Source organism: Diorhabda carinulata, chromosome 3 (assembly GCF_026250575.1).
Source record: "Diorhabda carinulata isolate Delta chromosome 3, icDioCari1.1, whole genome shotgun sequence".
NCBI classification, from domain to species: domain Eukaryota; kingdom Metazoa; phylum Arthropoda; class Insecta; order Coleoptera; family Chrysomelidae; genus Diorhabda; species Diorhabda carinulata.
The window spans coordinates 3,569,474-3,581,632 of NC_079462.1; the positions used below are offsets into that span (position 1 = coordinate 3,569,474).

At 32.3% G+C, this 12,159-nt stretch overlaps 1 protein-coding gene across 4 annotated transcripts in view; it reads left to right on the forward strand.

The window, feature by feature from the left end:
* The window catches only part of LOC130891755 (uncharacterized), a 167,966-nt gene that overhangs the window by 106,270 nt on the left and 49,537 nt on the right, over positions 1 to 12,159 (forward strand). The window contains exons 1-3 of one of the 4 annotated variants that reach the window (XM_057796694.1): positions 4,843 to 4,959; positions 5,209 to 5,287; positions 7,444 to 7,491. The exons of 1 other annotated variant lie outside the window; for it this stretch is intronic. The gene's annotated coding sequence lies outside the window, so the exon portion shown is untranslated. Of the gene's footprint in view, positions 1 to 4,842; positions 4,960 to 5,208; positions 5,288 to 7,443; positions 7,492 to 12,159 lie in introns of those variants that run through there. 2 more of the 4 variants (XM_057796693.1, XM_057796692.1) reach the window with 2 other exon arrangements.

Consider the following 12,159-nt stretch of genomic DNA (forward strand, 5'->3'; position numbering starts at 1 on the left):
TAGGTGTGGACAATAATTTGTAGATGGCGCCGCGCATTCAAGTTATATGTTATTTGTCATGTGTCAAACGTCGACATCGAGTACTGAGCGTAACATGTCGGCGGTTGCTGATAAAAAATGTGCAGAGGTTATTTTTGTGTCCGAAATATATTTTCAAATTGATACAATGTATAATGTTTTATTAATGATTCTAACCCACTTACCTGCAAGTAATAAAAGCAAATTTTTCTCTATAATTCAGCACAAAACTATTATAATAATGTGGCTATCTAAAAGCAATTTGGGATTTTTATAATTATAACCTCGATTTTGTGTTATTTCCTCAAGTGAAGCGAAGACAAACAATGTCGAAATAATTCGGTATGTCACGCAAGCATTGTTGTCTCGTTAACGATTGCCTATTGTTCTATTTAACGTATTACTGTCTAGAATGTTTAATAACAGATTTTAGGTGATATAGGAATGATAACGAAACGTCGTTTTCAATATGAAAAATTACCAAAAAGAATAAAATTCAATAAGCCAAATTAATAGCTTTCTATTTTTATCATTTGGTAGTATAACGATGTCCTGTTAGAAACCTCATTAACTACCTCACGTTACCAATAAATCTGATAGTCCAAAACTCTCTAATCTCTTGGATCCATCCAGCAGAAAACCATAGAAATTACATTTTTGCGACAATCAATATTTATAGACGTCTGTACCCATTATACGTCTGCCCACTCGACCTTAATAATACACATTAGTCAAGGCAGTGATTAATTAATCATTATTCACAGCTGTAAGATGCTATATTATATTGTTTTGTTACAAAATAATCGGTTTTTATGATTTTATCTCGTAGAACACTACTAAATAGTTTCAATTCGGTTCCACATAAAAAAAAATTGAAAAAGTAAATATTATTAGAATAGATTTGAAAATGGTACCACCATTTTGAAACCATGGAACATAAACATCGAGCTGTCAACGTCATGAATGTGTTTGACGTATATCTGTTTCTCAATGGTTTGTGAAACAGTTTATAAACAAAATAAATTCGAATCAAAACTGTCACGATTACCACGTGTTGAGATTTCTCAGCGCTTCAATATTTTATGTAAAATTATGTTTCAAAAAACAACTAAAAATGGATATAGGAATTGAAATTGAATTTTCTTCAACACCACCAGAAATTAAAGAAGCAGCTGGAGTTGCATAATCAAATTTATTGCCGGAAAAATATGATAAATGAAACAAAATTTCCCAACAAAAATATTTGATAGTCGTGGTTAAAGTATAATATTCTACTCGCGTAAAATGAGTTATAGAAAAATAAGGTTAAAAATAAGGAATATTTGAAAATATACTTTTGATATCAAAAATAAATAAAATAAAACGATGAACGAGATCTTTAAAATGAAATAATGATATACACTACCGGCCAAAAGCTTTTGCCTACCCTATAATCCAATTTAGACAAAAAAGACCGTACCATTACCACCAAATTAAAAATACCTCGACGTGCCGTGGACTACAACGTGAAAAAATATGCATCCACCAGGAGTTTTGGAGATAGAAGACGTTCAGGACGGCCTCGAAAAACCACAATTTTGCCGAATATATTAAATATGGATCAGTAAACGTGATCGACGACTTATGGGCAGCTCAGATCAGCGAATCTAAGAATCTGCTTTTGAGTACTCCTATAGTGAAAAGGAGATTGAAAGAAATTGGCCTTTTTGAAAAAATGATAGTGAAGAAACCTCTTTTAAAACGTCGAAATAAAATTAAAAGGTTGTAGTGGCCTAAAGAACATAAAAATTTGAAGCTAAAAGGTGGGTGATAGTTGGAGTGATGAGTCAAAGTTTGGATCGAACAGAAAAGTATTTATGTGCAGAACGGATGCTAGATGTAATCCCGACTGTAAAAAAAGCAGTCTCGAAACTGTGCAAATAGTATTTGAACGAATTGGAAAGGAAGAATGTACTCAAAGTAATGATTTGGCCGTCACCGTCGCCCGAACTTGACAGGACAGGGAATTCGGTAGTGTATGTTCATAAAAACGAGAAGTATATTGATAACTTGTAAGACCTAAGCAGTCCAATGACAATTATTATTATTTAAATTCCATTACTTGAATAATTTGATTGATAATTTAGTATATATTGAAAAAAATTTAACAATTAAAAGTAGAAATTCCACATTAAGTAATTATGTATTATACACGATTACCGTGTACACACCAACAAGATATATGAAGCAGGATCTACGCTTCCATGGTCCGAAATGTATCTGAGTAAAAAGGTAAAAAGATCAAAATATAATGTAAACCAGGATATCGTTCTAAAGACTATTTATCGAAGAAAAATAGTGAACCAAAACAATGATCAGTGCGTGATCAGCACGTGAACATACCGGACGAATCGCGGTGAGGCCTCGTTATTGTCCAAATCAATGACACCATAATACATAAGGTTGGCAACTATGTACTTTCGATTTTTACCGATAGCGTTGCTTTATTTTTTGAATAACTTTTTTATTTCCGTAAAGGAAAGAAAGCTGCTGCGTTTCACAAAGAAAAATGTGAAGTATGAAAAATTCCGTTCTGGAGATTTTTCCTTCAATGATGAACAACGTTCTGGTGGGCCTACTTAAGTTGATGATGACCAAATCAAAGTCATAATTGACTGTGACTATCAACAAAGAACAGGGGTAGACTCTACGCGTTTCGGGGTGGACCTTGGTGTAAGCTGCTTCTCACAGGGTCAACTATACGTTACTCTTTCAAAGAGTGAATCAAGCAAATATATTATTTGTATACATCCCAAACCCAAACCAAAGTCCAACGTTGTATATAAAGAGGTATTGTAAATATTTACGAATTGTTTTCGTTCTCGCAAATTAAGATTTTTAAGTTTTAAAATGGGTAAAACCGAGGAGCTATGGGTTGAAACTAGTGCATTAATCTAAGTCTTAAAAATACTTGGTCTGCAACCTGAAAAAATTATGCTTCCATCGGGAGTTTTTGGCGGTGTCAAAAAACCACAAGTGCCCACAGCTCAGATCAATGAATCTAGAGATTTGCCTTTGAGAGAAACTGGCCTTTTTGGAAAAGTGGCAAGAAAGAAAATATCCAAAGCAAATTTAATACGTTTTGGCCAGCGCCTAATCGGCAGATAATGGAAAGAAAGGAAGATGTACTGAAAGTAATGATAATGATAAAGTTTTAGCACTACTCATTCGAGGTATTCAATCGTTTAGCTGAAATTTGCAAGACATTCGCATACTGTCTCTATTTCTTGCTCGTAGAATCTGCAGTTGGCGGCCTATCGCGTTAAGGTGATGTTTAAGGGGGCAGTGACCAGTTAGTTTTGTCATTATCCCCCTTTTCTCAAATTCACTCATAAATTTTATATACGTGTCTTTACTGCTTGATACTAAGGCTAAAGGCTCATTATGGATCTTTTGTGGATCTTTCTTCTGTCATCACATAACTGTTTCTTTTGTATACGAGGACGTATTGATATCTAGTTAGACCAGTCCAATTTCATGCATAAACAAAATATTGCGTTACCATAGCAACGAACAATAAATTATTAGAAGTGTAAGTGTAAAGTTTGACGTCAAAAAAGTAAACCAGAGTTACGCAATAAATTCAGAGAGAAAAGATATCGACCGAAATTGTGAAAATCGAAAAATTGCAGTATCGAGCCATCATCAAGTACCTGTATTTAAAAGGGTTAACAGGTAAGCAGATTTACGAAAATATGATTAATACCCTTGGTGATAAATGTACTTCGTATGCGATCGTGAAAAATTGGACTACAAGCTTCAAAAGAAGTAAATTTTCATACGAATTTGTTTATCATATAGTTCACGTCAATTTGGACATGAGAAAAATGCTTCAAAATGGATCCCAAAATGTTTGAATGTTGACAAAAAGCGTGCAAGGGTAGAAGCATCGCGTTCGATCTGTGCTTGATTTGAAAACGATGAAGACTTCTTAAACCGAATTGTTACTATGGGTGAGACTTGGGTACATTTCTACGATCCAGAAACAAAGCAACAATCGATGGAATGGCGACACTCTGGTTCTCCAAGACCTAAGAAGTTTCGTGTCCAAATATCTGCTGGAAAAGTTCTTGCTTCAGTTTTTTGGGATTGCCATGGAGTAATCATGATTGATTCTTTGGATAAGGGTAGAACAATAACTTGAGATTAAAAATTGAAGAGAAATGACGCGGAAAGCTATCCAAAGGTGATTTGTTTTTGCAGGACAACGCCCCTGCACACAAATCTCATCTTGCCATGCAAAAAATTCGTGATTTAGGGTTTGAATTACTAGAACACCCCCCTTATTCACCAGATTTGGTTCCGTCCGACTATCATCTCTTTCTTCAACTGAAGCAAAGTTTAAAAGGTCGTAAAAGCAAGAGGAAATATATTTTTTTAAAGGTTTAGAGACGTTTCATTTTCTGTGTAATAAATGTATCTAATTAAGAAGAGAATATGTTGAGTAATAAAATATTTTGACATTGAAATTTTGTTTGGTTCTATAGTAGGCTAAGAATTTTTTAATATATCCTCGTATATATTATAATATACTATTTGTAAGTGTAATTTTTGTTTAATATATTGATCTGTTTATATCAAACATTGATTTGATTCATCCTTGGTAATACTTAAATAAGATTTTATAAAAATCAACCCTAATTTACGTGAATGATTTAATACAAAAATAAATATATAGCAGTTATTCAGAAAATACAGTTTGATTTAATCACGTGCTTCGTATTAGTTGTAAAATTTTTAATAATTAGACAAGTTATTTTTAACCATTACAAACTTCTACAATACCTGTTTAAAATGCTTGCCTGATAGTATGGATGAGTTAGGTGTTAATTTTACTTCAATATCATTTCAAAATTTTATACAGTATACGGTGTATAATTTTTGTGTTTATCCATAGTTTACGTAAGTGAATTTTTTGAAATTATATAATAATGAAAATGAATTAGACATTAAATAAAACGTTTGTTGTATTATTTAAAAAAAATGAACGTATATCAAAATAATACTTGATTAAGTTCTAAAATTTTTAAATATCTGATTTTTTTAAAGTGCAAATAGCAATCGAATGCAATTGCACAAAAACAAAGTGAAGCTTATCCTTCACTAAACTTAATCTATTAACAAATAGTGTGTAGTGGTACTGGTTTTTAGCGATTCAGTAAACGTGAAAATTAAGTGTTTCATCAACAGATATTCATTAAATTAAGTTTAAGATCGGGATGTGTTTAAGGTAAGTAATATTGTATTACCTATAAAACACACTTAAATTTGAGATGCAGAAATGTAATAAATATACCTATACATCATAAAAAAATATATAAACGTTCCTCTTCATACCAAGTGTCCCAATTTAGTAAATATTTGGATATTTCGCCGCAATATATTTAAAAATAAATATAAACAGCTTTTTGAGCAACAGTGAAGAGAAAAAATTGTAGTGCTTTATGTTGAGTATTTACTGAATTTTGTATTTGTATATTTTCATAGTAGTTTTGTGTTAATTACTTATAGGTCAGGTATTCAAGCGTTTCCCCTCCGAATTCTTTAATGCAACACCGATTTATTTGAAATTTTGACAGATGATACCACCCCTTTTCGGGGGTGGAGAATTTTTCACAGAAATCGAAAGATCAGTAAATTTAAAGTAAAAAATGTCATATAAAGTTTTTTCGCCAGATCGATAGTTTTTGAGTTATTTGCATTTGAAAAGTACGATATTTCGTCGAAAAAACCGCATTCTTCAATAGTTTTTTACGTATAACTCTGTAATAGTGCATTTTATCGAAAAAAGTGTGATGAACAAAAATAAAGCTTTTGAAAAAACAAAGAGATTAAGCTAAAATTAAAGATCTTTATGTTCTATCTAAAGCAAGTTTTAGATATTTGAATAGATTTTGTTTTACGTAATTGGACATTTAACCTGAAATAACGGGAATAGGGTACATTTTTCGACAAAAAGTCATAGAATACTTTGTAAAGACCTTCCAAATGACTACTGATAAAAGTCGTTTTGACTGAAATTTCAATGAGATATGATGTAAAATAGTTGAAGCTAAAAAAATCGCACTAAAACTAATGCTATTTCACTGAAAATCCAAATTAAACTTATTCCTTGTACCAAATACTTTATTTGGATGTTATTCACGATATCTGAAAATTTGGCTGGTTAGAAATGCATAATTTTGAAAAAAATGAGCATTAAATAATACATTTTTTCTCCATAACTATAAGAGATACAAAAACAAATAAACAGTCAAATTAAAGCACATTTTATGACGATTATTTTGCTTTTTTCATTTTTTTTGTAGCATAAAAATTGCCGGAGTTATAACTAAATTAATCTATCACTATAATGCGAGGGTTGCTTATCCACATCCCTTTCACCCTTTATTAATAAAATGTGGAGGGTCTCAAGTCCTTCTTTGTGGTCTACGTTGAGGTTCTCCATGTCTATTATCAGTTTTCCGTGTAGGATCTTTCTTTCCATTCAATAATTTCTCTGTACTTAATTTCAGTGATGTCAAGTCCTTTTTGCAAGGGAATAGTTATTATTAAGCGAAAGACTTAGGCACCACTCAACTTAGAGCCGGTATTATTTACCTATCCCGGTTACAAAGTATCAAAAGTATTAAGCTCGGTTCACATAATAAGCTCGCGCACTGTTTGGCATTACAGACTCCCAGTTTGGAGGCTGTCGTGCAGGATCTGTGATGATTTCTACATTTTCGCTGTGTCAGTTCTATTTAATCTCAATTGACTCTTCTATTAACGATGTCAGGTCTATTATTCGTTACTTGTCTATTGGTGATAATGGACCTATCGTAGTAAAGTCTAAAATTATCATTTCCAAGCACCTTCTAAGGCTATAAACTAATAAACTACAAATATATGTTGAATAGTCTCTGGTATTTGTTGACATATTCTGCATTTGTCGGATTCGAACATTTTTCTTAATATTATTAGGGTTGATAACTTGATCCTGGGTAGCCATCATGAAGCCTTCAGTCTCTGGAAATAGATTGACGTTAGTAAGTCGTCTGTTTGAAGCTTCTTTGTCAAAATACAGTTGTTCGAGGTTGGTATTATTATTATCTTACTGAAGTTTTCGTATTAGTACTTTTATTTGTATTTCCTTTGGCAATAACTTTAATTTCAACAATATTTTGAGAATGATTATATAGTTTTTATCAAAACCTAAAAACTTTACAACGCATTTATTTGGTGCCCTCGTTGGCGATGCTGTACCATCTCGAGATTCAACATTAAATTGGTAAATATGAAACTGATCTTATTCAAATTTTATTTTTTGTTTTCTCCTCTTGAAGATTAAAATCCTGTTCGTTTTATTGATAATTTCTTCTTCTAATGTGACTATTTTTGTTACAGAAAATCAACACAGATGTAAGCATAATTGACATCAAATACAAACAGAAGGTAAGATTCATCAAATTTAATCATACCATGAAAAAACAACTTATCAACATACATAATCGAAATTAAAAGATAGAATTAGTGAAAAAGTATTGGGTATAAACGAAAAAAAGTAATCATGGTTATAGATAATGATAAATTCATGCTAATTCGTCTTATTACATCTACAATTATTTCTAAAAAAATAAACAATAACATTGTCTGTCCAACCAGTACGATTAAAGCACGAAGCTTGAGCTTAACGTTCCTTAGACGAATCTATCCAACGTATATTTCAAGTGTAATGTCATACCTTGTCTTATATGAAGATATGAGTTTGTTAGAGAAGACAGAATGGTCCCAGAAGTACCTAGCCTGACCTAGAGATGGCGTTAGTTACCACTGGAATAGAAAGTACCCAATCTATACAGTATATATTTCAAGTTTGAAAACGCCACGTTGTTTAGTATTTGCTTGGCAGCCATGAAAAGTGAACGATTTCAGTGAAGTTGTAACCATGGATAAAATTGATCATCGTTATGTGATACAAAACTTTGAAAGGTTTTAGTCCAACCAATAAAAAAGCTGAACTAGATTCCACACTGAATGAGACTGCTCCTTAGTACGACCTGCGAAGACCAGTGGTCGACCAAATGAAGTAGCGACTCCAGAAATGTTGAAGAAAATCCACAAAGCGGTACTGGATGATCGTCGAGTGGAAGTAAGTTAGCTGGCAGACATAGTAGGCATTCCAAAAAGTGCGGTACATCGCATATTAACTGAAAATTTGGATATGAGAAAGCTTGTGCAAGATAGGTGCCGCGTTTGCCCAATGGAACAAGAACAGCGTCGTGCAGATGTTTTCATCGAATGTTCCACATAAATAGAGTCGAATTTTTGCGCACCAAGAAACAAAGAAACAATCAAAACAATGTAATGAAAAAGGAGAACCGGCTCCAAAGAAGACCAAGACCGTTCCATCTGCAGACAAGGTCATGGCGTCGGAGATTAAACATATTTTTTCCAAAATTTTTGTGTTTTCTTTGTTGGGCCAGGGTACATCTGGTACCATCGTCGTACTTAGTCCAACGATGCTGTAACATTTTCTTTTCCAAATAAGCGTTTATGTATGCGACACCATTTTAAGGATGAGATTTGATGAATACGGTGGGTGGTCAACAAATGTCATGATGGGACCGCATGGAACACGTTCCCGGACGAATAATAAGTAGCGTGAATCGGAAAATAACCGATCCACTCTTTGAGTGCTCTCAGCCGCCACTGGGTTGAATTATTTATTAACCCATGCTACATATTGATTCGAATGCCAGAGCTATCTGAAAAATTGAAGAAAATGTATATACAATAGAAGTTTTTAAAGCTTTCTCGTTATTAGAAAGTACATAAACTTCATAATTATATACTTGTTGAGATAACATATGGAATTTGATGGTAAAAACAAATAAAATTGTCTTATGTATCGTTTACTATCACCAGTTGTGATAAACCGTGTAAAACAAATGTTTTCACCAAATGTTTACTGCGCTTTTAACGTATTATCGCCTTTAAAGAAAAATATTTGTGGCTATGAATGACTCTTGAAAGTTCAGTAGCGTATTCATTCTAAGGGGCACAAATTCAGAGAATTTTCATTGGTTAGATTAGGTCATGTCCTTAAGAGTCAAGTTAAATTTGAAAGGTTAGGTAAGGTTACTTGATACCAGTGATTTTTTTATAGATTTTATTTTTTCATAATCTAAAAGATATGCACAGTTCACACTGTTAGTTATTTAAATCAGATTTTTTATTAATATACGGATCATTTTGATATGTATGTCTTGTTTCCAAGAAATAATGGAATGCCCTTCATAAAAAACGTGTGATGCCAGCTAGCATCTGCCGAGATAAAGTTTGCTATCACTTTTGTGAGAGGTTATCCGATTGGTGAGTCACCTTTTAGACAGACCAATGCATTTTTTATTTATATATATTTCATTTTATTTTATATGTCGTAAAATACTGACATTTAAATATTCTTAACTAACCGCGTTGTTGTCAGATTCTCTTGCACTATTAACCGAAGTTGTATCTGTTGGTTATCATTATTTTTTTCACATTTTCATTCGATTTTAGTTTAATTATGCCAGGAAGAAGCTTGTTAAAGGTACAAGACTATCCAATGCTAGAGAAATTTTGTCTATTGAACGTGTTGTTGTGTCTCTCACGAAAGTGATTCGCGCTGGCGTTAATAAAAGACAGGAAGACATCAACATCAACTATTTTATTTACATAAAAAATATATATCAAGACGACGGCGATGGTTGAAACCATTTTTGCAACGATGTTCATTAGTGTGAGTTACTGGGGGCGGAGACTGACCTCAGACATTTAAACTCAGATCAGGGTTATGAGTGGGCTTGTTACAGTTACGTTACAATCACTTTGCACTCCACCCATGCATATTGATGCCGGTGATGTTGCGTTTTATACATAATAGGAAATAGTAAATGAATATTCATTAGGAAAATCAGTATTTGGACCTCATTAAATTCCAATCTTTTCATGTGAAAACAAACATTAGATGAAATGGATGGAACCTGGTTATTTAGCCGAATTATTTTTACTACAATTGTATTATATCAAGACCCTAAGTCCATGAAGGTGAACAAGATTTGATATTAAAGAAAAGGGACGCAGATTATCAGGAGATTTATCGAATGTACTGAGGGAAATAAGATGAAACTGATAACAAAATTTAAGTTATTGAAGAACAAAACGTTTGAATAGAATAATTAACAGAAACGAAGAAAAGATTATAAATAAATCCCAAGGTATGAAGGATTTAAAAAAAATTAGGAAACAAATCAGATGAAAAAGCACAAGAGAAAATTCAAGAGCACATTGCAAAGATTAAATTGATAAATTATACAAAACATATGTTGGAGTTTTCTCAGCGGTTGTTTCAACAATATTGTACAGATTATATATATGGGTGATTCCGTTCTAACTGTGATATTCAATGTCCTGTATTGTTTTTTTGTACTAGTCATTAATTAATAATCAATTAATAAAAATTTTGTGTTAATTGAATAATTCTTAAGATATTTAAACATTATTTTTATACAATATAACTTGCCACTTAAAGAAAACTTATACTACATCACTTGAATGTCAGTACCGTGTCATGTCCATTCCTAGAATTTACCGATAAATTATTAATTTTTTTTGTCGTAACAAATGATTTAAACTAATTACCTTATAAATTCTAATGTTTATGATCAAACTGAGGAAAATTGATGCACTTGTTGTTTAATATCTTAAGTTACCATGTCAGTACCGTGGATAAATGAGTCAGTACCGTGGAACTCAAAATCCGACATTTGTGTCTTGCTCGTGATACTTTGAAGTTGTAGTAAATTCCTCTTAGAGTTTTATTTTTACAGTAAAATAGATGAATAATATGCATAAAAAAGTTAGAAAAGTTAAATTTTAAAATCTTGAAATTTTGAATACAAAAAATCACAGTTAGAACGGAATCACCCATATATTCAAGTTCTACCCTATCATCTTAATCTAAATCTCAAATTATAAGTCGAAAATCTCGTGTGAAATGAGCTATACATCTTTAAATTAAAATATTCGTAGCGTCTGTTTGTATGAGGTCTCCGTCCACGAAATATATGAAGTAGTTACAAGCAAGGAAGATGATGGGCAGACATTTTAGACAATAAATTAATAAAAAGGAATAAAATAAGAAAGGTTAAATAAAGTTATGGAAGAAGACAACAACAAATTCACGTATAAATCTCATTATGACTTTCCCATATTCACTATCCACCTCCTAAATTTTTGTCTGTCCATTTTTACGAAAGATCGGAATTCTGGAAGTTCCATTTCATCTGATATTATTCTGGTAATACAACAGATATAAATATATGGAGAACTGGAGGATATATTTTCCTTCTTTTAGCCATCCATCTTTGGTTAATTCCGTTAATGATTTCTGTTTTCTTTCATCAGAACGGTCCGATGGTACTTTTTGCTAAACCTCGTCCTGTGGGGTAGGCAAAGATTGCTGCGCGTCGCTCTCTTCTGCATCTATCATTTCATAATGTGAATTTCTGAAGAAGATTGATCAATGATACTGTTTTATGGGTTTATTTGCAGCCTCTGTTTTTTCTTGGTGTGGAAATTCACGGTCCACCTTGTCGTACCTAAGAGTTTAGTTAATAAATCGTTAAGTTCTACTTCTAGAGGAATTCCATTGGGCAATTTTCGCAAAACCCTCTGGGTATTCAGATAGAGTACTTGTTGCATCAAACGCATTCACTCAAATGCGCGGTATGACGGTAATATATATGATCAATGACACCACGAAACAAAATTTTCTGCTTCTGAGAGATTAAGTAAGAAAATAGTTATTTTAGATGAAGGATAAATCTTGATATCCTCATTTTTATGACTAATAATAACCCTACTATATAAGGTTTACGAAAAGGCGCCATTAGTCCAGTCAATGAAGGTAAAAAAGTGTAAACTTTAAGTTTGAATTTAGGTTATTATTACCCTCTATTTAAAAACGTACTCTGTGTCGAGCGTTGCATTTTAATGGTAAAAACCACCCCTATTTGAAGAAAAATTAGAAAAAATTTCTCATTTTTTAAGTAATCAAATTGTTAAAACACATTTTGA